Source organism: Thermobia domestica, chromosome 18, assembly GCF_964235325.1.
Source record: "Thermobia domestica chromosome 18, izTheDome1.hap1.1, whole genome shotgun sequence".
Lineage (NCBI taxonomy): Eukaryota > Metazoa > Arthropoda > Insecta > Zygentoma > Lepismatidae > Thermobia > Thermobia domestica.
Genome location: NC_137471.1, coordinates 20,222,818 through 20,250,666, shown reverse-complemented (window position 1 = coordinate 20,250,666; position 27,849 = coordinate 20,222,818). Strand labels below are relative to the sequence as shown.

The window sequence follows — 27,849 nt, the reverse complement described above, 5'->3', positions numbered from 1 at the left end:
GACCAATAGAATATGAAAAAAGAAAGAAGGACGTTGGGAAACATGAAAGAAATTGGTAATTTTTATTTCAGTTTGTTTGTTTGTTATTTCGTGATGGTTGTCATATTATATGGTGAAAGCACAGTCCTGGGCTCAGTAGGCTGGAAACGGGAGCGGCATACTTCTCCCCCTTCTTATATATCGGCTGCATTAAAACTGGAAACGGGGGGAGCGGTGGCTCAGTGGTAGAGCGTTCACCTTCTGTGCTTGGGGTCCTGGGTTTGATCCCAGCTCGCGCCGCACAGTGGGGCCAAGGCGGACAAAATGGAATGTGATGAAAGTGGCAATTTGGGCGATACTCTATACGTTTTCTATAGTAAATGAACCGAGGAATCCGGTTGTGATAATGATTTTGCAATTAGCATTCTTTTGCCATTAGTAAATTTTATTTAAAACGCAACAATGTTGAATTTGTTGAGTTTATGTAGGTTTATTGAGGAGTAAAATACAATTTTGCTTTATGAAAAAAAAACAGCCGCCCCAACGTGACTGATGTGAATACAGGCAAGCATGCGACAAACAATTGGTTCGCCAAAAAAAAAGTTACATAGGAGGGGTTATTTGAGCAAAATAGTAAAATTTTCAAGGAATTGCACACATGTCTAGGCCTACAAAAAAAGCTCCACTGAACTCCGCTCTAATTTAAACGTTTTCATGAAACTACTGTAGTAAACTACTTTTTCTGTAAATTGCATCACAATATGCCGCAAAATGTAGCCATAGCACCGTTGTAAGCTGGATGACTGCGAGTTCCCGTGGAGCAACATTGTAGGAAGTATAAATAGGGCCGTGTGCAGCGAGTACTATAAAGTCAATTGGTTGTCATGAAGTTTCTATTTAGTAGTTACAGTAGTTGCTTCAGTGAGAGTTGCGTTTTTCCACATAATGGAAGAAGTAGTAAAATATGCCGAACTTTGTGAAGTGCTACTTACAGGTGGATCAGTGGAGTGTTTCATTCGCGAAAGATATCAGCACATGCATGAAGATAAGCATTCTCGAATTTGTGATGAAATAAAGAAAATATTTTTGCTGCATTATGTACGAAAACAAAAAATAGTTAATCACAGCAAAACATATATTCGCAAGAAGTATCGTGAATGGATGGATATTGAATTTGTGATTAGTTTCCCTAGTGATGATGCTCATTCGCCGAGAAGTCTTCCAATCCTGTTGGAAGGCCTAAAAGGTGTTTTGAAGATTGTTGTGAGAGAAGTAAAAGACGTAAAGTTCACGATCGAAGAGCATCACATTCCGAAAGCGTAATAGATGCGGCTGCTTCGTCGCATTCAGGAAACACATCGGAAAGTTTCCTGAATGCGGAATCAACACATCGAAGTGCTGATTTTGCATTATCAATTTTTACACATTCTAAGCTTTTCAAATAGCAATACGAGGTAATCAGAGCTGCCACAAAAGAAAAAGGGTTCAATATTTTCCTCAGCTATAAAAAAGTCCAGCGCACAAAGAAAGATTGTCACCCTAATGATAACAAAATTACCGAGACCGCAGAAGTCCCGCTCCACCTTCCTCGACGCGACACTCTCGATCACTCAGGTATCAATTCATGAAAGATACACCTGAAATAATAAAAACTGAGAAATTGAGGGTTGAAAGGGTAATCAAGAGCTTGCAAGAAACACGATTAAACCTAGGGCCCAACTATATCACTGTAAAACATGTTTTACATTTGACAATGTTGGACGGAAAAGTTGCTCAACATATTGGTGAGACATCTGCAGCAAGTAACTGCCTCATTTGTGGCGCTCGCCCATCGGAGATGAACGACATATCGAAACTTGAATGTTGCAATCTAATGAAAAAGGAATGAAGCTTGGGATTTCACCTCTTCATGCTCGAATCTAGTTCATGGAATATGTACTACATCTAAGCTACAATCAACAATTCAAGTCGTGGAGGACTACGAAAGATACTGTCCCAATCAAAGAAGCTGCAAAGAAACGCATCCAACAACGATTCATGAATGAGCTCGGGATTAAAGTTGATCTCGTAAAACAAGGTTATGGTTCGACGAACACCGGAAATACCTCCAGGATATTCTTCCGACATTTTTCTCTAACAGCAGAAATTACACACATAGACGAAAACTTGATTCGCCGACTTGGTATAATACTGGAGGTAATTAACAACAACTCTGCAATTGATTCAGATAAATTTAGATTGTACACAGCGGAAACAGCTAATTTCGCTATACAATTATACCCGTGGTACTATATGCCTTCCATAGTGCACAAAATATTGATACATGGGGCCGAAATAATACAAACTGCAGATTATTATTGTAAATTATTTTTAAAGTGTGTTATACATAAAAGAAGAATATGTTTTTACACCGTTGTTAATAGAATGAACAGCCTTTTCCCGACATGAATAAAGCAAGTTGTTTTTTCACTTCCAAATATAGAAAAATCGTTTCTGAAGACTGCAATCTATGTTTTGTAATTTCCAAGTCACGGACTTATTAAAACACTCATATAAATGTACAGTTTCTTTGTATTATAATTCAGATATAAAATAACACAATATTGTATTTAGCACACTTTTTTGTATATGTTATTTCTCTATGATTTACTTATTCTACAATATTATGCAGAGTCGGGCTTCCTCAAATTCTACTTTTTTAGATATTTTCGACTAGTATCATCCATTGTATGCATCAGAAGTTCATACAGCTGAATTTAATGTTCTGTTTGCGAAGATATCTCGCAAAATCTTGAATGCAGTCAGTCGTAACGTTGCGAAAATAGTTTAATTTGATACACTACCACAACATACAAGGGAGCACACCATCGTCTGTTTCTTTTACCAATATTACACTATTATCGAGAATTTTGTCCGTAAAATGGGTGTTTGGCCCCACTGTGCGCCGTGTGGACTTTATGGTGGACAAACGCCGTGCTCGTGGGTTTTCTCGGGGTTCTCCCGTTTCCTCCCACTTTCTGCATTCCACCATTTCATTCATTTCTCACAATCACCGTCTCCTTTAGCCTAACTGGCATAACCGTGGGACGTAAAACTTAAAGATTTCATTTCATTTTTTTTTCAAAACTGGAAACGAGACGTGAAGTAATCTCTCTAGGAGAAGATAAGCCAGGGACACACTCACGGGGGATCCACCGGGACCGGACACCCCCCCCCCAGAAAAAATCCATAACTCGATGTAAACTTTTTAAACAGAATTATGCTTCCTTAACAGACAAGTGATTGATGTATTCTAAATATTTGATATTACGCTTTATCTGTACTTTTTCTTTTCTTAAAAAATATAATCTACTATCACTTGTTTCTAAAAATATAGGTGCCAGTAATTAACAATTACCGACTTTTTGGGTGTAGAATAAAACAGGTTCAACATTACATAGACATATTAGACCTCCCCCAAATACTTGTTCCCTCCCAGCTAGAGATCGGCACGGACTTAGGTCGAGCCTGCGGGCCGGACTCGAACCTACAAATAATATATATCACTTCGGGCCTGCACTGTAACCAATAACCGTGAAAATAAGTGCCTCCTACCGTAAAAAATATACGGTTTACCGTTTTTCTAAAATAATGGTAGGAGACCGTTTTCCTGTCAGATGCTTGTGTCGGGCATGCGCATTGGAGAGAAAAAGCACATGGTCGAAGCGAGGATTGATGGCGCGTAGGTTCGGATGTGTTGTGCTTTGTTTTGTTTTGTTTCTTTCTTTTGTTTGTTTGTTTGTTTGTTTAGTGTGTGGTTTTTGGTATGATATATACAATAGGCCTACCACTGTTGAAGATATCCTGGAAATTCAACATTAAGCAAGGTAATGTATGGGAAAGCACCATGTTAATATTTGAACTTTGTTCGGTGACAAAAAAACTTTAGTTGGCTATCGTGGCAAGCAGATCGCTCCAAAGTGCATTGATTCGAAACCAAGAAGCTGCTGGATGTATAAAGTCTTATGATAATGTAGCCAACTACGAGTGGTTTGTGAAGCTAGAATCACAATGTTGAAATACTTAAAAAAAAAAAAAAAACTTTTAGGAAAAGTGCTTCGTAGTTTACCGTAACAGCATTACATAAATTGTGTTGCATCAACTGGAATTTTTCATGTTACAGAAGCAAAAGTATACTGTCACTGATGTGTGCCCGAAGGAGGGGCAGGGGGTCGCTCCCCTAGCTAGTGAAAACGTATTAAATTTCTTAATACAAATAAAAAATATCAGGGTATATAGTAACCAGGGAGTTGAGTCCCCTAGAAAATTTTCATCGGGCGCCCATGCTGTCATTATTTTTTCTGGATAAATAAATTGTTAGATTTGAAAAATGTTTCTGTAAATGTTTTTATCTTTAATTTTGTTCTGAGTACCTATAATCTGTTCTGGTGTCTTGTTAGTACATTTGAGCGTTTAATAGTCTAAATATGCAAAAGTTCGATACTCTGGAAGTTTGGTGACTTTTTTTTTTTTTTTTTTTTTTTAGCATTGATGCCACTGTTACATAATTATGCAAACACGTATTTATTAATTTGAGATAGTGGATACTGGATACTGTAGGCAGTGTTGTGAGAAGTCATATGGTTTTACACTTGTTTAGTCGTACTTCTGGTCATTCTAAGCTATGTTGTCGAGTGCCTGCTTGGTTATCTGAAACCGTAATAATGCGACTAATCGAATGAATCACTGATTAGAATATTTGAGGTCTATTAGTCTGCTGGTACTCATAGCGAAAATACATGCAATAAAGCTAGTCTTAACACTGTAACAGAATATCGATTTATGAATATCTTAAAAGGGCATGGATGTTTGTTCCAACTACATCTTCAAAGCGTGCGAAAATTCAGCTATAAAATTCAAGATTTTTTTTTTTTTTGTATGTAATATCGAATCCTCTTCTGGTGTTTTGTTCAATACATGACAAAATTAGTAATTTTGAAAAGAAAAAGCAATGTATGTTCAAGATGATATCAGAACAAGGGTTCGATATTACAAACTAAGAATTAATTTCAACTTTTATTCTTATGGATATTATGCACGTCGTAGGTGCAACGCTTCTTTCGTTCACTTTTGTTTTCTTTAGTTAATCTTTAACAGCAGTGGACCAGTGTGCACTCTAGTTGCATCCATCCAGCAAAAATTATTGCTAGCCAGTGTGTGTACTGATACAGTTTCCAGCAATTCGATGAAAATTGGGACAATATATATTGACCAGCAAGAATTCTTACTGGATCTAGCAAGAGGGCACAGGTGTGTTATTACCGTAAATCTTGTACGGTAATAACACACCTGTGCTTTAAAAAAAAAGACCCCTAAATATTACGGTAAATTTGTTTCTAAGCACGGTCAATATTATTTTGCTACTAAATATACGGTCTGCCGTTTTTATGAAAAAACGGTGGTCCGTAAAATTTAGGGTAATCGGATGGCAGCGAGAGTTGACGGTAATCGGTCAGTAAATTTAAGGCGAAATTTTTTGCAGTGTGGGCCGGGTTCGGGTCGTAAATTTTTAAATATACAACCAGTTTTCTCGGGCCTTTTCGGCCCTAACTTTATAAATATACTGTACAACAATATATATTGGACTGTTCTTTCTGGACAACTTTTAAAACACAACTGCAAAATTAAACCTCTGATTGCAGTAAATGAAATAACAATTTTGCGTTAATTATTAAGTTTCTGTAATTCGGCCTTATTTCGGGCTTATTTGATTATCATACGAGCTCGGGGCCGGGCCAGGCCCGTGCAGACCTCTAGTACCAGCAAACATTTGTGGGTGCACGTTTGAGTAAAGTTAATTATAATCAGGCAAAAACATTCAATTCCAAAATTTCAAGTACAATAAAGTAATTTGTCCTGAAATGTTAACTGTATCAAACGCCATAGACTCCGTACTCTAGTGTTTAGCGTAACGAAACTCTAGGGATCCGATTCGTTGTCGATGTAGTCCAATTTTCCGCGTTCAGTCACTGTCGTGAGGCAAACTGTGGAGCTACATGAATATAGACTTGAAGGCCACTAGGTTCAGAAACTGATACACATGTTAAAGCCAGGACGACGCGATGTGCTGATCACGTAGTTCTACCGATCGCTAACACAGCGTTGGAGCAGGCTCAGGCCAGCGAAGGACTGTAATGAAGCTGATTAGTTTTATACTACAAATGTTACATTTAAACTAAAGGTTTGAAGTTTTGTATTCGTTAAACAATTGTGTTACTTAGAGAATCAGGGGTTTTTACTGGTTGTTTTATTAACACATTTCTCGTTTTCCCGCTAAATGTTCTCTTCATATAGATTTTCTGTGAACTCGAAGTTTGAAATGATAGTGGATCACCTGGTATGTCGTCTCAGTGAATCACCCCATCCCTTTTTCTTCCCTTCTAGGCCGGGACCACCTAGTATGTCGTCTCAGTGAATCACTCCATCCCTTTTTCTTCCCTTCCAGGCCAGGATCACCTGGTATGTCGTCTCAGTGAATCACCCCATCCCTTTTTCTTCCCTTACAGGCCAGGATCACCTGATATGTCGTCTCAGTGAATCACTCCATCCCTTTTTCTTCCCTTCTAGGCTAGGATCACCTGGTATGTCGTCTCAGTGAATCAACCCATCCCTTTTTCTTCCCTTCTAGGCCAAATGTAAAATGTATTGAAACATGTATTTAATAATATTAAATGAAAGTTAAAATGAAATTTTCCAATTTAATATCCCATGTTTATACCCTTTAGGCTAAAGGAGACGATGATTGAAGCAAGACGATGATGGAAAGATTGATGGAATAAAAACATAAGAGTACCTCGAGGAAACCCACGGAAAATATGTTGTCCACCAACAATATACTAGTCCAGAGATCGAACCAGAGACCTCACGCACCAGAGGTAAGGGCTTTACCACTAAGCCGCCGTGTCCTCCTTGAAAATGAAGTCGAAATTGAAAAAATACACTTTACGCGGATCAACATAATTTATTGAAAACAATATATGCACATTTCACAAATTCTTGAACACTAAGCCCTTAAATGATTGAAATATTAGAGAATGTAATGAATATAACATGGTGTCTACATTTCTAAATGTTTCTCATAATCTGGTTCTAACTGAGATGTACTGGTTATTATCAGAAGTAAAATTTGATTCGTCAGTTAAATTCATGTCGTGGGCCAGATAAAACATTTCAGGGGTATGTATCTGGTCCGTGAGCCTTAGTTTGCCCATCACTATCTTAAGGAATTCCAAGACATGGATATCTTATTACAGAAATTGCAATTTCCACACCATTTTCTTCCCTTCTATATCAAATATCAAAGAACATTGAAATATCGTATTTAGTTTATTTTAAATAATAATGTCTACGTACTAAAGTTTATAAATGAAATGAAATTTTAATATAATATCCCATGGTTATATCGTTTAGCTTATAAGAGACGAATGAGTAATGCAAGTAAATAATTGTCAAATTAATTTTTTGTGCTCTTCCACCAGGAATCGAAACCGAGACCATGTGCACCAAATACACTCGCCCTAGACACTAGACCAGCGTGGAGAGTTGCCCAAATTTCCTGCATCTAACCTTAAGAGCTTTCGATATATGGACATCTTATAATAATTCCAATCCGGACTCTTCTCCTCCCTCTCCGTTGCACATTGAATTTTCTTTCTTAGTGGCATATACAATATTCCTTTATATTAGTACACAAAACCGCGCGCTTCGGTACAAGCACCAGCACGGATGCTGTCACCGATCGAACACGAAAAGATACGAAGAGAACCCCTCCACAGGCTCCGCCTCCAAAGACTGGCTATAAAAACGAACACCTCGAGGCAGTAGGTATCAGTTGCTAACTTGTCATACCCTATCTATCTCCAAGCTGCACCGGGCAGGAGATATTAACCCTTCCTCTGAGCTGCAACAGGCAAAAGATTCCTTACCTATCTCCAAGCTGCATCGGGTAGGAGATATAAACCCTTCCTCTGAGCTGCAACTGGCAAGAGATTTCTCTAGACCCAGATGCAACGGGCAGGGTCGTTCTTAACCACCAAACCTCAAACATCCGATCTGGAATGCGCAGGAAGTCCAACTTATAGAGAAAAGGACTTTTTAGAGAATTACCAGTACTTATTTGTAACCTTGTGTTCAAACTGTATAACGTCTTTTTATAATTAAAAAGGTAAAGGAATGTCCGTGTATCGTTACCATATCGAATATTACAAGTATCTTACGCCACAAATCCTATGTATTGACCAAATGTCAAGTTTCTAACTTTAGGCATTCATCACTTCGACAGTATTTCTTTTGTACATGGTCTGCCCAGAAACCAGAAAGTAATAAGAGTGGCTATCGCGCGGCGATCCAGTCGCCAGCAGCGCGCTCCCCTTCAAGAGAACGCACTGAACATCAGTCGCTTCCGAGCTCGGATGCAGTAAGGATTAGTCGTAGCGCAAAAGCTGTTTTTGAGTTTTCGTCATGGCAAATTTTCAGAAATTATTTTGTGAAACGTTGTTTTGCACATGTTGAGGGTCTTTGGCGATTAATCTTACACTCAAACGATGTAAGATTTTTCACTTTGACCACATTTTTGTCCAAACTACTCGTTGGAGGGCGTTCAGATCGCTCCATGTCTACAATGGTCTCCCATCCGTTCCTGAACTTCCTGAAGCACAGCAAAACCTGGGCAACTGCCAGAGCTTTTTTTTTTTTTTTTTTTTTTTTTTTTTTTTTTTTTTTTTTGTAAGCCTTCTTGACCAAGGCAAGCGTTTCGGAAGCATTTTTGTCCAGATGAAAGCAAACTTTAATGCGAATGCTCCATTTGTTATGTTTTCTGTCGTAACAAAAACTCAAAAAACAGCTTTTGCGCCACGCATGATCCTTACTGCATGAGAGTTCGGATGCGACTGGCGCCCAGTGCGTTGCTTAGTTTAGACCCTCTCCCCCACTACAAATTCCCTCGCCGGAGAGCGCGCTGCTGGCGACTGGAGCGCCACGCGAAGGCCAATTTCATTACTTTCTAAACAGAACCTGTATATAGAGACACACGTGTATACAGGGAGGCAATTGTCCTTCTCTGAAACCTCAAATGACTCCCATAAAGAAGGTTAAATCACAAAGGTAGTAAGAATGGTAATTAATAATTAATGAAAGATAATAAAATCGTGATTTTGTATTTATCCTCTAAAAAAAGAAGAAAAGGAAAAACTAATTTTACGAGCTTTCATTTGCTTTTTATTACCTTTTCTTGCAATCATCTTGTGTACTTTCGCAGTACGTCATTAGTGTATTGAAAAGGAAAGTTATTGATGAGATGCTATGATGAGTCATTTTGAGTTTTCTATTATACTAAAATAACCTTGTAATACAGTGATTTAATGTGTTCTTTTTTATATTAGATTTTTCTTTTAAAAATATATATGCTGCATCGTTATGGGCTCCTTATTGCTTTCATTAGATTGGAACGCGAACTCAATAATGAACAAAAAAACTATATAAAAGAAAATGAGAGGAAATAAAGTTCCAAGCGGGTTCTTAATTTAATATTCTTTCTTCACATCTTGAGTCATTCACAGAAACCAATTTTCTTTTATTTTGAGAAAAAAAAACGGTTTATTTGCAGAATCTATCAGTTCTCGAATAGGAATATATAGATGGGGAAATTCAAATTTTCATTTTTGTAATTCACAAGATATTTTATTATCCATTTTACGAACCTCTTTTACCAAACACAAAATTTATGATTAAAAATTGAAAGCCTTCAACATCAAAATCATAATGAAAACACAATGGACATTATTTGTTTTTTCATGTAAATGGTAAATGTGTTTCTTACAAATGGTTCTCAGAATTTTACTTAAAATAAGGGCAGCAACTCAATTGGATTTTAGAAGTTAAGAATATTTTCTTCAAGTTTATCTGATCGTATATTCTCTCCCCGAAGGTAAATCATATCGTGAGTTTCATATCAAAATAATACTTGACTTACAAACAGCATTGTGTCAATATCAGGAATATGTGTGTCCCTTTTAGGAATATGTGTCAATGTTTAGAATATGTATTTCAAGTTAGGAATATGTGTCAATGTTTAGAATATGTATGTCAAGTTAGGAATGTGTGTCAATGTTAAGAATATGTATGTCAACTTAGGATCTTGCTGGTTGATTTTTGTTTAGTGTCCCTTTCAGCAGCAAGGCTATATGAGACGTGGGCCTATAGCTTAACGTGGGATCTGAACCATATGAGCTCCCGTCGGGAATTGACCAGGGTCTCTCACTTAAGTTTATGAATATGTGTCAATGTTAAGAATATGTATCATTGTTAGGAATTTATGTCAATGCTAACAAGTATGTTAATGTTAGGAATATGTGCCAATGTTAGGAATATATATGTGTTAAGAATGTGTGTCACTATAAGGAATGTATGTCAATGTTAACATGTATGTCAACATTAGGAATATGTGTATCACTGTCAAGAATATTTTTTAAGTTTAACGTCCTATGATTATGCATAGAGGCTAAGGGAGACTACGATGATGAGATGGATTATAACGGTGAAATGAAGTAAATAGGAGAAAACAGGAAAACTCACGCACACGACCACAAAGTTCACTTGACGCGACTGGGATCGAACTAGCAACCCTCCCCTCCGCCAGAAGTGAATGCTGTTAATAATGTGTCATTGTGAGGAATATGTGTATGTCAAAGTTAAGAATATGTGTCACTGTTAGAAATATGTGTGTCCCTTCAAAGAATATGTTGTCAGCGTTGAAAACATGTGTATTTCTTAAAAAAAATATGTGTGTCTCTGTTAGGAATACATGTGTCACTGTTAAAAATATGAGTCACTGCTAAAAATATGTGTTACTGCTAAAAATATGTGTCACCCTTAGAATATGTGTATCACAATTAAGAATATGTGTATGTCATTGTTAGGAAAATGTGTCCGTCTGTTAAGAATATATATGTGTGTCAATGTTAAGAATGTGTGTCACTGTTAAAAACATGTGTGTCTCTTCAAAGAATATGTTGTCAGTGTTAAAAATATGAATCACTCCTAAGAATATGTGTGTTACTGTTAGGAATACATGTGTCACTGTTAAAAATATGTGTCACCCGTTAGAATATGTGTATCACAATTAAAAATATGTGTATTTCATGTTAGGAAAATGTGTCCCTCTGTTAGGAATATGTGTGTGTGTGTCAATGGTAAGAATGTGTGTCACTGTTAAGAAGATTGTTTTACTTTTAAAGTCCCACAATTATATACCAAGAGTAAGAGAGACATCGATGATGAGATGCGTGATAATGGTGGAATGAAGTAAGTGAGAAGAAACAGGAAAACCCACGCACACGGTATTTGTACACCACAAACTTTACTTTACGCGGCTTCGCCTCCAAAGCCAACAATTTTACTATGGAGTAAAAGCTCTTTGCAACTGGTTGCATAAAAGATAATCCCCGCTTAGGACGCCCACCAACACGACTGGAAACGCGTGTGCAGTGTACAGTGTCTGTCAAACGTTTGCCAAAAGAAGTCCATTCGTAAGCGGTCACAAGAATTGGGTATTCCATACTCGACATTACAGAAATATATGACGAAGGGTTTGCAGTTAACTGAGATTAGAGAATATCTCAACGATGTATTACCTGATAAATAGATTATACGTGCTTCTGTCCATTTGCCTCCACCTTTGGAGTGGCCACCCCGAAGTCCTGATCTTGCGACAATGCATTATGGGTATTCATAAAACAAAAAGTTGCTGTCACACATCACGAGATAGTTGATGGGTACATTTCGCCAGCCCCCTCCCTCACCTTGGAATTTCGAAACAAAACCTATGTCAATCGTTTGTACTACATTTGTACTGAAATGTATCGCAAAATTTTTTTGTTTGTATCACTTCCGGTACAAAGTTATGAGAGTTTTAAAGTGGGGGGCTGTGGGAACGGCAGCTCCCACCTTGGAATTTCGAAATAACACCTATGCCAATCGTTTGTACTACGTTTGTACCGGCTGCCGTTTTCATACCCCCATTTTAAAACTCTTAGAACTTTGTACCGGAAGTGGTTCAAACGAAACTTTTTACAGTATATTCCGGTGCAAACGTAGTTTCAAAATTCCAACATTGGGGGAGCAAATGTACCTATAGTTGACGAACTTAAGGGTACTGTTCGACGTGCATTTACTGTCATCAGGTCAGCGACGTAGAAAAGAATAGTTACAATACTTCAAAGTTGCCCTCTGCCATGATCCCGCATTAAGGCTCCAGACTGCTAAATATTTTTGAAAAAGTAATATTTTTTCTTTTGCCCGTTTTTCGTAAGTGGAAAGAGGTAATAAAATGTAACTTACCACAACTATAGATAACATTATTCTACACCCGAAAATACGAATCGGAAGAATTTTCAGTGTTGCCATCCATAGAAATTACGTGTGACCAGAATTTGAATTAATCAGAAATCTAGGTAAAGGCAGCGACTAGAAAAATGAACTCAACGGTAATTGGTGACTTATCATGCTATGTTCCTTGTTTACTGCTTTTTAAATAATATTTCTATTTATTTTATAAACCTTACATAAATTCTTACAAAATAAATAGAAACATTATTTAAAAAGTAGTAAACAAGAAACAGACAGCATGATAAGTCATCAATTACCGTTGAGTTCATTTTTCTAGTCGCTGCCTTTACCTAGATTTTTGAGTAATTCAAATTCTAGTCAGACTGTAATTTCTATGGATGGCAACACTGAAAATTCTCCCGATTCGTATTTTCGGGTGCAGAATAACATTATCTATTCTTGTGGTAAGTTACATTTTATTACCTCTTTCTACTTACGAAAAACGGGCAAAAAAATTATTAGTTTTTCAAAAATATTTAGTAGTCTGCCCCCTTAATACAATGCGATAATCTATGAATATGTGGAGACGCGATAAGGGGTACCGGGACTTCGTGATCACTCAGTAGAAGCTAAATCTTACGTCATACACTGACGAGTTGATAATGATTTTTTTTTTTTTAAGAAAAGGAAATTGTTTGACAAATACTGTATCCCTCCTTTAAGCCACTAAGATAGGGAGAAGATTGAATTTGCATGTTTGTATAAATTGTGCTTCGTCACAGATGAGTCTTTCAACCAGAGATTACCGCGTGCCTCGTCATAAATCCGTAAGACTTACCGTTCTTATCTCTTCACTGGGAAATTCATCTTTCTTCTTTGCTGTGGATTGGCATGGCTTTACTACTTCCCATGGGAGTCGTTAGAAGCCTGATTCTCAAAATCCTGGACGTGTTTTATACAAGAAAAAGATTCCCTATGAACAGCGATATTCATACTCGTCTGCGTACTTCTTTCCCTTTACGAACATAGTAATAATTAAAACTGAAAATTTAGTGGGAGATGGCTTACTTTGCAACGAAATCTCGACACTGAATATTCCCTTTACATAACCGTGTATTTGCATAAAACATAAGGGCACCTAACTCATATAATGATTAAAGGTTTAGTTTCTAACACAGGCTAGTATTTTAACACGGAATTAAACCTTTTACATTTTTTGTAACAAAAAGCAAAACAATGGACGCTATACTTATACAGGTTGTCCACAATACACTTTGAAATCCTGAGAAATGGATGTAGGTGGCACGGTGGTTCAGCGGTAGCGCTTCTTGGTTCAAACCCACGCCCTGTGAGTTTGTAGTAGGCATCATGCACTGAAAAAAATCCGCTATCCGGACAGCGGTATATTGTACAAATATACGGAATCCTTATGTTTACTACGGAAATCCGTACGGAGTACATGTTATCCATATGTTACATACGTATTGTCTTTTTATCGCTTAGATGTTACATCATGTCGCTGCAGTATGACTGACATCTAACAGTCCTCCGTATGTTACATACGGATACGTATCTTACATACGTCAGTTACATGTTATATAGCCTACGTATGTTAAAATTCTGACCGCCTATGTACAGGTCAAGCTTTCATACGGGAAGTGCGTTTATTCGGAACATTTATACGGAAAGTACATATAAACATACGTTTCCAGTTATACATTTGTTGCATGTTTCCTATTGTAGTACGTTAAGTCCAAAATCTACATGACTTACGCATGTAACATACGTTTCTCTGTACCCTACATACGTATTTTCTATGTGTGTCTGTCTGTTTTCTTCTATTTCCTCCCCCATTCTGACTCCACAAATTCTTTTCATAATCATTCACTTTCGAAAATCACCCGTTCCCTTGAGCATTACTATGGGACGTAAAAGTAAAAAAAAAAAAAAATCATTTTCACTTATCTTTTTTTATGTATTACAAGACGTTTTTAGTTTCTAAGGCTTGTTGGGTTTAACACACATTTCACCAGTGGCGGATCCAGAGAGGCAATCGCCCCCCCCCCCTCCCAAGAAGAGGAAACTTTCTTATTTGATATATAAATAAAACCCATTCCAGAGTTTGGAGCTCTTAAAAGTAGGAATATTACAAACTACCGCCCTCCCCCAGAAGTCCATCCTGAATCCGCTCCTGCACTTCACTTTACTTTCTTTCTTTCTTGACAATAAAACAATGATTGGAGTTTTGAGTTTTAACGTCCCGTTCAGAAACGAGGCTATATGAGACGTGGACGTACTGTTTAACGTGGAATCCGAACCACATGAGCTTCCGCCGCTAATCGAAACCGGGTCTCCCACACCAAAGGCGCATACGCTAACCGCTTAGCCACGAAGGAGCGCAATAAAGCAATGAACACTTCGTGCAAAATGTAATATAAAAAACTTACAGAGGGTCCAAAAATGAAATACAGATTTCAGGTTGCTTCCAGAATGAAACTTGCGCTACCTTGTAATTATATAGTTGGCCTACGCGCCTGCAGTGCTTGAAACCTGTATTCGATTGCTGCGGAGACTTGTGTGGTTCGGATCCTACGTATCATATAGTCGGTCCGCGTCTCATATAGCCTCGCTGATGAAAGGGATGCTAAACTCTAACCGAACTAATCAACCATACAAAATAAAACCACGATGTACAACATAAAACTTGCATGCCTCAAATATTAGAAATGGTAGTTTTATACAACATAGTAAGTATGTCCGCCATTGAGTACTTCAGGGTGCCCAAATTGTAGTTCAATTTCCCAGAAAATTCTGTAATACACAATCGAAGGCTTCGTTAACGACTTCTCAGAGATTATAGTTATACCTCACCTTTCTCTTGAGATTATTTCCTTTACACAGCCTCACATTAAGAAACCACATAAAGTTATATCGAGGGAGCGAGTTGACCACAGTATTAGTCAACTTCGAACAATGTTGGCCGAAACAATCTTGAACATGATGTAGCCAGTGGGGAGATGCACCGTCATGCTGAAACATTAGTTAAAAATAGCCCGGATTTATACCATTAAGCCTGCTATGGTAAGCCCCTTTAAGTTCACTTTGATAAATTTAAGAGAGAGAGAGAGAAAAGAACATATGCTTTTATTCATACATTTACAATACACAATACACAATACATGCTTTTATAACCATTTATTTAAATAATTGTATTAAGATAGCAGTTTGTCTATCAGAAATGTTTTCTTTTTTGTGTGTTCACATTTATTGCTCTCCTCTGAATTTTTTTTCAAAGGGGAGTTAACGAAGATAATATGCCTTAATTACAAATAATTATTTTCCAATATGTAACTCCTGCAGTGGTTGGTTCAGTAAAGGAAAACAGTTCCACCATAGTTTCTCTGTTATTTGACCACACAAACATTAATCTTAATGCTATGTCATTGTTGTCTTATGGCCACTGTATTGTTGAAGACTCATACAAAAAGGTACTTATTTGTATTTGCTTCTCTATTGAACTTTGATTCAATACTATCTGGGTTCAGACCAACTCTACTCAATTATCGTAAGGCCAAATTATTATATTTATTATCTTAAGACCAATGCGCTACGGAACATGTAAACCTTCTACAACTGGAAACAAATAACGAGGGTGTTTTCAACAGTTTCCAGCATGAGGCTTACATGCCGTGCCACTGCCAATAAGCCGTTCCTGACATATAATGCTATTTATGGAAGAATTAATGTATCTTTTTCAACTGTTTAGCTGCGTCATTTCGTTGGAGAAAGACATTTGAACCGGTCTGTGCGTTGAGTTCACTACTGCATAATAATGCTCTACTACACACGGCTGTTATTGCCAAGAATGCAGTGAAAGACTTCGGGGAAAATTCAGCGTCCTCCTTATAGCCTAGATTTAGCAAAACACAAAGCATCTTCTAACAAACTTACAAAAAAAAACAAAAACAGTAATCCTAGACGCTTGTCATATGTTCAGGAAGTTCTTTGGAGAAGAAAAAACCTTCAAATAATCGGCACTAGTCAGAGACGGTCGTCAGATTATTAAGCCGATTAAAACAGAGATACAGCAGTAACAGAGGGTGTCCCAAAAACAACGCAACTTTTGAAGTGACCGCCGTTTGTGTTCTAGTAAGTTGGAAGCACTGAACGTTACAGGATTTTCATTGGTTGTCTTTGTGGTTAGTACTCACGAAACGCCGAATGATCGTCAACTGTTTTCTGTACGGGCAGGAACGATCGACTGTGATGATACTAATTTGCTAACATTGAAAATTAAAAAAAAACGGTTCGGTTGTGGACAATAAACTTTGTAATAAGTTTTCACTATGACAACACGCTGTTCTGTACGCCTACTTGTTCAGAAGACAAATGACAACCATGCGCTAATCGTCGCTCCATGAGTATTAACCACAAAGACAACGAATGAAAATCTTGTAATGTTCAGTGCTGCCAACTTACTAGAACAGAAATCGCGGGTATTTCAAAAGTTGCCTTCTTTGTGGGACACCGTTTAATAATAATAATAATAATAATAATAATAATAATAATAATAATAATTCAATTTTTGTTTGTTTCCAGAGAAACTTCTGTACACCGCCATTGTATTGCAATACTATTTTTTTTTAACCAGTTCTGTTGTTAATGGGACTTCTGCTCTTACTTAAGTATTTAACACCTTTTATTGCAACATGTTAAATTTTGTAATTAATGTACTTTATTTCTGTCAGTATCTTGCGCCCCTTTGCTCGCTTCTCAGGTTGAAAACCACTGCTCTATTGAAACCAGGGTTGGAAAAAAATATTGTTTTTTTTATTTTTAGAAAGAGCAAAACATGTGTTTAAAACATGAAAACGATATTTAAAATGTTATATACATGTTTTAAAACAAATAAGGGGAAAAAACATGTTTTAAACATTTTGAACAGTTTAAAACATGATTTTAACATATATTTTAAAATCTATAACTATTCTATCGTGCCTTGTTTCCATTTTGTACTAAAACACAGCAACAAACTGAGCAAGGCTACGTGATAATATGTAAAAAAAAAAAAAAAAAAAACACGTATTCACGTAACAGTTTCGACACAATAACTGTGTCTTCATCAGACTTCCACTCCTTCTCCAGATTGTGTCGAAACGGTTACGTGATTGCGTGTTTTTCTTCTTTTTACATATTATCACATAGCTTTGCTCAGTGTGTTGTTGTGTTTTATTTTAAAATCGTGTAATAACTTATTTGTTAAGACTTTTTTGCTCTTTACTTGCAACCGGTACCACAGATTGATCCTGTATATACCGTTTAGCGCAACATAGATAACAGAAATAAATACGTTTGACTAAAAAATGTTTTTAAATGTTATACAGTTTTATTAAATGAATTTTTGTTAGCCATATTGGATTCAAGGTGAATTACTAAAATAAATAATATTTTCGTAGTCCACTAATGATAATGTACGTTAATATATCAAACTTCGTTTTTGAAGCACCAGCGATTTTGGAAATTATTTTTGAGTGTCCATATTGGTTTCATAAGCTGACTTTCTATTTCCGTACTGATAACACACATTTTCATTTTTTTTTACCTAATTTCATTTGTTTGGCACTAGTGGTTTGTAAAATGACTTTCAAATGACCATTGGATTTATCATGACATTCTTTGCGGTATTTGGCTCAAATATTTGCATTGTTATAGGAATTATACACATGTGTGCACATTTTTTTACTCAATTGGTCATCTGGAGGCGGGTGAAATTTTAGTTGCAAAATTTGATTGCTATTTTGGAACACTGACCCTAATAAAATTATTTTAATTAATAAATTATCGAAAAGTATTGTTTGAAGAACACTTCATGTTCTGCTAACTTTAGAATATTTTCTGCAAGCCTACGCATTGGTTGTTTTTTTTAAGTCAATAATTGTATTGAAGAAAAGTAATATTTGGGGCATTCAGAACCTAATGGATCCAAGAAGTCCATTTTCAGTAAGGCTCAGTTTTGCTCAGCAAATGAATTCTATTTCAAAACGTAATATCTTCACAGTCAAAAGAGTCTGAAATAAATGAAATGAAACCACGTGAAAGGGCCTGGACTAGTTTCATATGACAAGCCGCTAGACAGGGGTGTCAGTGGGGGGGAGAGGGCAGCTGCCCCTATTCCCAAACTGAATTTCACATTTTGGGGGCAGTAAGCCAGTTTTAGAAACCTTTTGATAAGCAAAGTCCAATATAGAACAAGTTTGAGGGTCTTTCACCGAGTAAATACGGAGGAAATACAGATGATCAGAACTGAAAACTTGCTTAGGCTCAATATCCAGAATTTTAAGCATTCACGGAACTCGAAGGTAGAGCCATCTTTGGAATCCTTAAAAAAAATGTAGGCCTATAGTTTCTTACGGCCAATGGAAATGGATTATAACTGATCAAAATTCGTATTCTTTCAAATTTCAAATAAATACAATAAGGACTTCAAATTTGTTCTGTTGGACTTTGCTAGCAAAGGATTTCTAAATCTGTATTACTGTCGCCAAAATCTGAAATTCAGGATAAGGGGGCCAGGTGACCTTTAAACAGACGTCCCTCTCTAGCGGCAATCATATAAAACTCTAAATTGAACCTTATCACGTAATTATTCTTTCTTTCGTTTCGAATTTGTGGTTGCGAAGATCTGACGTTTTCCGTCAGTTTATTCTTTTTGACACACCCTGCATTTATTTAACGCAATTATACATCACTGACTATAACATTCGAAGCTTGACTCGTTAGCCTTCCCACGGTGCAGCGTACACAATATAATGTTAATATCTTAAATTTATGAGCAGGGAAGGGGAGATTAGCCCTCCTATTCCCCCATTCCAGAAACGCCCTTGTCTAGCGGTTGTCCTATGAAACTCTAGCCCACACCACACCCCTTCACGTGGTTTTTGTTTCATTTATTTCTGACTCTTAGCTACGAAGATACTATGTTTGCAGAGCAAAAATGAACCTTTTTGAAAATGGTTGGACCCTTGGATCCATTGTGCTCTGAACATGCCATATCTAAAATTATTTTTTTAAAAAAATGTTGAAGCCAAATTTATCCTGCAACTCAAGTTTGTTCGAAACGCATAAAATTAATTTGTTTAGTTTGATTGATTACAGTTTCGCATCAGTAGCAATGCAATATGAGACAGGGCTTATTGTTAAAAATGGGATTCGAACCACTAATTTTGAAATTGGAACCACTAATTTTTCTTCCCATAAAACTGATGTTAAGCGATTCCAAGTTGTACGAAAACTGGTAACCAACATGAACTGTATCAACGAATGCCTGAGATATGTTAATTTCAGAACTGTAATTTAACAAGAAAACCTTTGTTTGTTTTTTTGAATACAACACAAAAACTTGTTTCCAAGATATTTGTTTTATTTATTTTTTTCCATCATTTCTACAAGTAGTCCAACTTTTGACTGCTAAACATTTTCGCAAGTTAACTGGAAAGCATTTAAACAAAACAATAAACTCAAAAAAAAAAAAAAAATAAAACAAGAGAAAAACAAAATAAATTGTAGATCACCACAGTGACCTGCTGTAGCCATGAAAAATCAAAATATTCACATGGGAAGAAAATGGCCTACTGAATGTGGAACACTTTTTGGCAATTTTTCTTCCTCTGTCAGATTTTGTTTACAAAAATAAAATAAAATAAAAATAAAAAATGTTTAAAATAAGCCTTAAAAGATACACGTGTTTAAAACAAAATGTTTAAAACGTATATAATATTTGTTTTAAACGAAATCAATTGTTTAAAACAAGTTTTAATCGTATGTTTTAAACATTTTGCTTTAAACAAAACAACTGTGATTGATACTAGAAGTGGTATATCTTACTCAGTGGTGCCCACCCCCCCTCATGTCCATGACGCACCCCCCCTCAATTGTATATCCGTAGGTGTTCCTCCATGAAAAAAATTTTTTCGATTAATTTTTACACCCCCTCAAACATATTTATATACATTTTTAACCCCCCCCCCCAAATATTTCAATGACGCAGTTTGCGTCATAGCCCCCCTTTGTGGGCACCCCTGTCTTACTACACGGTGATTCAATCCTTCTTTCTTGTTCTTCGGAAGAGCATCAAAGTTCCTCATTCTGAAATGAATAAATCTTACTCTGGCGCCATTTCTGTTACGTCCAGTGAAGAATAAGAAGCTTGGATTTGCTACAGAATGCAAGGAATTTTAGCTTCTCTTCGAAAGAAGGGGCAAAAGGAATTTGAAGAATCTACTGCATTTATATCTATACTTCCTGCAACACTGTAAGATTTTGTTGTAACGCTTTTGTCTAAAACTTCTAGTTTTGAGTCAAAGAAAAAAAAAAACGATATATATATGAAGAAAGTTTCCACAAAAGAATCTTATAAAGTTATTGATTCACACGCCCACCCACCCACATACACACACACACACACACACACACACACACACACATATATATATATATATATATATATATATATATATATATATATATATATATAAAGAAATACGTTTTTCTTCCATCAAGATATCGAGCCTAAAAGTTAAACTTAAGAGAAAGTCATATTAATTTTAATTTTCTAAAATATCATTTTCAAAATAAATGAAAACAAAGGTCAGCATGAATACTGTACGTACTTACCCCTTCATGATCTGATGTTTTACAGCTAAAAACTAACTGAAACTGCATTTATTTTTACAGTAATAATAAGGTATTAGGAAAAATATTAAGAAGCTATATTTGCAATCCCTTTTCCCACTTGTAATACTATTTCAATCACATTGAAACTCTAAAATCCTAACTCAACGATAATAGGTTTATAGAAAGTATTTTAACCTCTTCCTACCTTAGGATACGCATTTCATTAAAAGGAAAATGATATAAGTTCCATAATGTCAACTCTTCCATCCTTTCTCCTTTACATGCCAATTGGTGCTGAATTTGGACTTTAAACGGCATCACTATTCATCTCAGCAACTCCGAAAACTATGCATTATATACTACATAATATCAGTCGTTTTCAATTATTTTTATATGTCACTCATTTTCCAGCCCCACGTCCCCTTTTTAGAAGGCTATACCATGTCTTGTTCAGAATGGTAGAGTTACAATTGTAGGTAACGAATTCACCAAAAACTCAATTCCACCCAAGGTGTCACATGTGACCTTTATGCAGTGACCGATTCAATTCTCGAAACAAAATTTCGTGGTTGAGGGTACATTTACATGCATAATTTTCGAGACAATTGAACAAAACGATTGTTTTTGTTAAAAACTGTGTTGTTTGTTCCCAATAATACTTAATAGTTTTTATTCTGCTGGACTGTCGTTTGTCTGCTGCTGACAGTGACCAGGGGTGTACCCATTCCCAACAGCACAAGATGTGCTAGTCATGTGCCATTTAGGTGTCCAAGCTACTTTTTAGGTATCCGACACTTGGCACTTATGATATCCATGCGCTAAGTATGTACTTCAGCTACCTACAGTTTTAGGTACTTGTTACACCTAATTGATATTTGCAACTATGTACCACAAATATAGCGTATATATACCTGGCTCAGTTTTGCACTTTAACGATCATTTGTTTTTATGTCGTCACTTGGGACATATATCTGTTATGTTCTAGGTACGTCCTTTAGGTACATACTGTTTCAGATACCCTAACAGCACAAGATGTGCGAGACATGCGCCATTTAGGTGTTCTAAATTCATCTCCCACATTTGATGAATTTGTAGCTTCTTTTTTCTAAGTGATTGTGTACTAGAAGCAACAAACGCATCAACTTTATTAGATGGCAACTGTCGCCGATCATTTGAAAGTGAATATGGAAGAAAGTAAATAGACATTCGTCATTTTGTTATAAAATTATACAGCGAGCAGATTTTATTTGATCCCCAACGGTTATCGTCGAATATACGCGGTTAAAGGAGCACTCTGATTAGCCAAATTCAAAAGACCTCAATTATTTATTCCTCTACAAGCGACGTTCTTTTCATCGCCTTCGTGGCCAAGTCAGAAGAGCACTCGGCTGGTAATTAAAAGATTGGTGGTTCGCGCCCACCCTGGGGTACATATTTTTTTACTTGTTTAAAACGTTTTTTAGACTCACCTTAATGTAAACATATTACGCATATAGGTGATTTAACATATTTTGGGGGAAGTAATTTTGTGGTTCAGTTACGCTTACGGCCTGGAGATCATACCTAGAACATGCTAGGCACGTTCCCCACGTACATGACAGGCATGTGCGTAGGGGCAGACATAGACTGTGACTATCACCTGCCATCCATGTGATATCTCTCTCAGAGGTACATAAGGCACATACTGGACACATTCCCATGTACCTGAGGGAACATGATAGGCATATGCCTGCTATGTAATTGTGCTGTTAAGGATGCGGAAGTTCCACAGGGGCCGGACCTTTCCCTTCCGCAACTAGACATAAATTTGTACAGTTTCGTATTAGAACTATACTTTTTTTTTTAGCAGAGAAATGATTGGTCTACTTTAAAATGTGATCTTAACAGTTCATTTGTACTCTTTCTTTTCTTAAGACAGTCGCTCATTGGTAGAGCACTTACCTTTGATGCATGGGGTCCCTGGTTCTATTCCGGGTCATCAAGTTTGTAGTGAACAACATCGAGTTTTCCTGGGTTTTCTCGGGGTACTCCCGTTTCCTCCAACATTCTCATTCCACAAATTCTTCCATTATCATTCACTTGCCTTAATTATCGTCTCCCTTAGCCTAAAGGACATAATCGTGCAACGTTAAACTGAAAAAGATTTCTTTCTGGGACTATAGGTGGCAGAATTTAACATTTACTTATTTTCTTTTCGGGCGCAGAATAATAACATTTTAATACTACATAGAGATATTGTTCTGTAGTATTGGACCTTCCAATAAAATTTGGACCCACCCCAACATTACCTGGGTGCGCGCCTGAAAGTGACGCATATACTCCTTAGATTGATGTAAATACTACAGTAATAGCAAATTGTAAGAAGAAAAAGTAATCTTTCGTTACTTTTTATTTTTTTTCTTTTTCTTTTTTTTTGTCAAAGCAGAAATCAGAATGCAGAACGTCATTACACGTTTTTCCAATTTTTTTTTTAAATTTATTTTATATGGAAAACACGGAAAAACGCTCTAAAAATGTACTTTTCTGTCCTAAACTCATTTCTCATCTTCTACGGTTGAAAAGATCTCCCAAAAGTAGTTCCATTTTTGCTTTACAGATTTACAACATGAACTTACTGTTATCGTCTTGTGATGCATTTGCAATTCACTGCTCGGAAGTACAGCTCTTGCATTTTCAGTAACCATTAGCTTTTGGGAAGATGTACTCCCTGTTGACTGCTGCTGAAATGTTAGGAATGTCAGAGTGACTAACGACCTTGGTTTTTTGAATATCGTGCTTTCTGCATCTTCTGAGTATAACGATTACTTAACGTTTCAACAATGTAACGACTGCCAAGTAAAAAGACATGAAAAGTCCATTGTGTTCGGTTTTCCTTCTGCATTGGACTAGCTCCAAACCATACCGAAACATTTCCGATTCTATTGCCAAGGTTGTCTTAAAGTAAAACATTCGTTTCTTTTCTTGTTTTTTTTTTCTATGGCTGTCAAAATGTTTGTTTGTATGTTGCATTCTTCTTTTTCTTCTTAACATAGATTTAAAAAAAAAAAATAAAATTCTCTTTGCCAAACTTCAAGTTTTGTAGCTAAAAGGAAAGCCAATTAAAGTTAGTTATGTCAGCTCTTGTTAAAAAGCAAATGGACACCAGAATTTGTGTTTTAACTTATGAATCAACACTAAGAAAAATCCGTTATCCGGACAGCGGTATATTTTACAAATATACGGAATCCTTATGTTTACTACGGAAATCTACACGGAGCATACATTATCCATATACGTGCTGCCTTTTTCCCGTTTAGATGTTACGTCATGCAGCTGCAGGATGTCTGACATGTAACAATTTTCCGTATATTACATACGTATTCGTATGTTACACACGTCACCTATATGTTATATACGTCTATCTGTATATAAGATCCTTACCGCTTATATATAATCATACGGAAAGTACGTATAGATGAAACACTTCTATGGGCGATATTGTAAAACATATGTTTTCAGTTATAAGTTTCCTGCAGGACGTTATAGTCGTACTTTAACTCCAAAAAGTACAGGATTTACGCATGTAATCTACGTTTTTACGAACGTCAAATACGTTTTCTTCTCTGTGTATGTTTTACAATTCTTCCATTCCTTTGCGATAAAAGTTGAGTTGTACTAAATATCTGATATAATATAATTAGTAGAGCAACGCACATTATGCTTTATTTTTTGCTTAATTATGCTTTATTGTTAATTTCAATCATTGTTTAACATAAATCGTGTATAATGTAAAATATTTACTATACATTAAATATTCTAAATATCTTGATCTATTTATTAATAGTTTATGCAACCAGTTTCTTTCATATTTAATGAACTTTCTACTTAATGCACTTATGAAGAAACACACTTTACTGAAGTCAGTTTTTTTATCACTTGTGTGCCTCTTGGAGGTGTATATATGCAAAAAGGAAAAGTAAAAGATGCCACCAAAAGTGCTCAAGTTCAAGAGGTACACATGTGGAGTTCTTGTGCACTTTCTGTACATTTCGAATTATCATACATAACTGCGCAGTTACATTTAGAATAAAACTTTGTTTATTCATTGTTGGCGGAAAGTTTTCTTCTTCTATTTTAAAATTAGTTCCTCCTGGAGCCTTAGAAAACCACAACCATGTTGAAGGTATGACCGGTAGGGTTCGTGTCTTGTTTGGTACGCCTGTTTTGTGACCTCACTGGGTATGATTCTTTCATTCGGACACTGAATGTTTTCATTTATAGTGGGTCTGACGGATGGAACGGAATATAAAATTCTTTTCTGTATAGTAGTGGTTAGAGATTGTGGGAAGAATTGCACAAGATCATCAATTAAGATGGGTTCGATCCAAGTCAATCTATGCGCGTACCCACGCTCGGTGACACGCCCACTCCACATCCGCACAATTTCTACAATACCAAGTAAAATATTCTTATTGTTCCAGTAGTGATTTGCGTATGAAACTAGTGTGAAACAACTGAAATAAAATACATGTATGATATTGGTTTACTTAAGCACAAGCATTATACATACAGCATACATACTTACTTCAGCGTTTTGATTCATATGAAGATTATTGATACCTCTTTAAGTTTTGTATTTTAGATTTTTCCTTTTATAATTTTAACATATTAAATTCAAGCCCATGAATTTTTATTGGAGAATAAAAAAAAATAAAAAAAGGAATTTTGAAAAATTAATTCAGAATTTTATACTATGTCGACGAAGCCGGCTGATTGCTTAACAAAACATGATTACTTTGGACATTTTATTCACTGAACACTAATTCACACACACACACTTGGATTTTGGAGGTTTCAGAAAAAGGGGGGGGGGGTCAGTAGAGATTTTGGAGGGCAATCCTTTTAGAATGTTCTTCCCATTTTTTGAACGGATTTCAGGTTTTCTAGGTTAGCTCCAATTTCCATTGTCCGGCTGAACAGTCGACCGTGTACTTACTTATGGTGCCACTGATTAACAATCTATAAAGTAAATTGATCCCTTGTCTTACCTACATTACTTTATCATGAACACAAGTAAAATTCAATATTATATTTGGTATTTGTTCTTGAATAGCAACGTTTGCAAGGAACTGAAACAATGTGCTTTTACTTAGTTTCAGATAAGTTAAGTTGTTTTAATACATTTTCGTGGAAATTCACTATAACTTACCTAAATAACAAAATAACGTAACTTCTGCACTTCACTATTACATATGTTGGCACAATAATACAAATGATCACCAAATTAACATTGGATTTCGGTGGTAAGTTGTGTACATCTTCTCTTTTCGATGGCGTCCATTGGCACAATAGTTCTCGCGCGTTGTCCTTCTAGCGTCAGTAAGATTGCGCCAGTCATGCCAGAGAAAATATTTTTAAAAAAATATCTATGAGTGTTTTTACAACGAATATATATATCAGAAAGGATTAAATGTGTTCTTCATTAAAATAAGATAATTAAAATACTAAAAATAATAAAAGTATTTCTAGATTACTTTAGATTCTGTGGCACTATATTTTTATAAAGTCACGACCACATCACATCCTTTTGTCCGACGAACAAGAAGTTCAAGTCACCACTCACAGTACTGCCAACTCATTGACAAAGATAAAACTAACAAAGTTTGCGTCGACGTATAATCCATGGAGCCTTATTCCACTTCAGCCAAGGGTAACTGGGAAAATTAAAATGAAATGGGAGTGAGGGGGCCCACACGCTCACAAAGGTACCAACCATATTTGTAAATTACTGTTATCTTTTTATGCTTTTGGGTTACCCTAATCATTAGGGTTAGTATTTTTAGGAGTACACTTTTCTGTGTTTGAGCGAAAAAGGATTCTTTCCCCTCCAGTGTGTCAAAATGAATATTTTTTTAGTTTGACGTCCCACGATTATGCCCTTGAGGCTAAAGGAGACGATAATTAGAGCAAGTGAATTATAATTGAAGAATTGGTGGAATGATACAGTGGGAGTAAATTACTTTGAGAAAACCCACGGACACGAAGTTGTCCACCACAATCTCACTTGGCCGGAGATCGAACAAAAGACCCTGCGCACGAAAGATAAGCGCTCTACCAATGAGCCACCGTGCCCCCACATATGCACCATGGTATATTTTCTACCATCATAGAAGTTCATTCGCCACAAACTGGAGTGTTGCAAAGACCACTTTGTCATGAAATTTAGAGATAGGATCAAAATTTTAGAGATCACAAGAACAGAAATTTTAGAGATTCGAACGGATCAAACTTTTCACAGATATTAATTGCACGAAATTTTTAGAGACATAAAACAAAACAAAAAAAATATAGAAACATGAATAGATCGAAATTTCATTTTGATACAAACAGTCAAAATAATAACACACAAGATAAAAATAAATTATTTCAAGAGATATTAATTGTTAGCAATTTTGCACAGACAAACGAAATTTTAGGCGCATTTTAACAGATTAAAGGGAAAAAAAGATTTTAGAAATCGGAAAAATGGAAATTTTAAAGACATAAATGAATCAAATTTTAGAGATACTAATTACTCAAAATTTTAGAGAAAAAACAAAACTGAGGAATATGAATGTATCAAAATTTTGACCTGGTATAGATATTCATTTTAGAAATACTAATGAGTTAAATTGAGGATGTTCTAATTGATCGAACTTCTAGACACAAGTAGAATGAGATTTTAGCAATACGAATGAATTTAAATTTCAGTAATACGGATTATCAAAATTTTAGATATTCAAAAGATGTCAAATTTTAGAGATACTAATTGTTCGACATTTTAGAAACACAAACTCGAAAGATTTTTTAAGGATA

General features: G+C 36.0%; 1 protein-coding gene and 1 long non-coding RNA gene across 4 annotated transcripts in view; one reads left to right on the top strand and one right to left on the bottom strand.

Moving 5' to 3' along the window:
• Positions 1-26,620, bottom strand: part of LOC145675709 (uncharacterized) — a 380,314-nt gene extending 353,694 nt beyond the window's left edge. For all 3 annotated transcript variants that reach the window (XR_014129188.1, XR_014129190.1, XR_014129189.1), the window contains exon 1: positions 26,204-26,620. This is a non-coding gene — a long non-coding RNA (uncharacterized LOC145675709). The remainder of the gene's footprint in view (positions 1-26,203) is intronic.
• Positions 1-27,849, top strand: part of LOC145675708 (oxytocin receptor-like) — a 431,243-nt gene that overhangs the window by 67,328 nt on the left and 336,066 nt on the right. The window lies entirely within an intron of this gene.